A 1,010-nucleotide genomic window follows, 5' to 3' on the forward strand; every position below is an offset into this window, starting at 1 on the left:
CGGACAGGATCAGATATCTGGAGACATATGTGATGTCAGAATGATACTCATTTGTTTCTGGTTCCTACCAATGGTAGCTTAACATAGTATGTCAATAAATGGAAAATCTAGCATCGAATGTAACAATATTATGAAAAGGATAGCTGCTACTAACTACATAGTGGAGATGCTTTAACAACGGTGGTGTTGATGGGAAGCTTATTTTGTGACCACCTTTTTGTTGTTTCTATATGTGATGAAACATATCTGCTATATGGTGAGTGAAAACTATCATTTTCGTAATATTGTTACTGTGGTATGTGATAGTACACTGACACTGTTGTACCATATTGCTTCTGTGTTAACATTGACCTGTGACTCTAATTGTGTGCAGAGGGCACCTTGTGCCCAGTAATTATAACTAAAGTTACAGTTTCATTTATGAGTATGTAGACATACAGAGTACAGTGTCATCTGCTAACTAACATGTACCCATTTGTCTGCACTCACAAATCTGTGTATAGACGCCTACATTATTTGCCTTGTATTCAAACAGCTTCTTTTGCCATCCGCTGTGCTGTGTTCTTATAGTGATTAATTAAAGTGTCTCAATTGTAGAGCAATTGTTTAGCCATAAAAAGTATAATGTTCACCAGAACCACATCTTGCTTTCACTGGATGATCATAAACAGAGTCATCTTTTAATTTTTCGGTTCCTCGATGTAATTTTGGTGTGCTAAGAATTCTATTTCTCTCCTTGCCATTATACAGCTGTATCACTTTAGATTGGGCACCTATTTCCAAGTTCATTATAAATTTTGATATTCAACATATTTTAGTGTGGAGCATACTATGTTGAAATTTTGGTACATTGAGGATTCAATAAGAGAAGTTAAAACAGTGCCTCTTTTATTCAGTACATGCCATAAGATTACAGAGTGACACGTGTTTCGTTACAGCACTGGCTGCTGGCACAGAGCACGATCTGGTCACTATTTGGCTGAGCTGGCCTCCACGCAGCTGGAGGCGAA

The sequence above is a fragment of the Schistocerca americana genome, chromosome 3, assembly GCF_021461395.2.
Source record: "Schistocerca americana isolate TAMUIC-IGC-003095 chromosome 3, iqSchAmer2.1, whole genome shotgun sequence".
Lineage (NCBI taxonomy): Eukaryota > Metazoa > Arthropoda > Insecta > Orthoptera > Acrididae > Schistocerca > Schistocerca americana.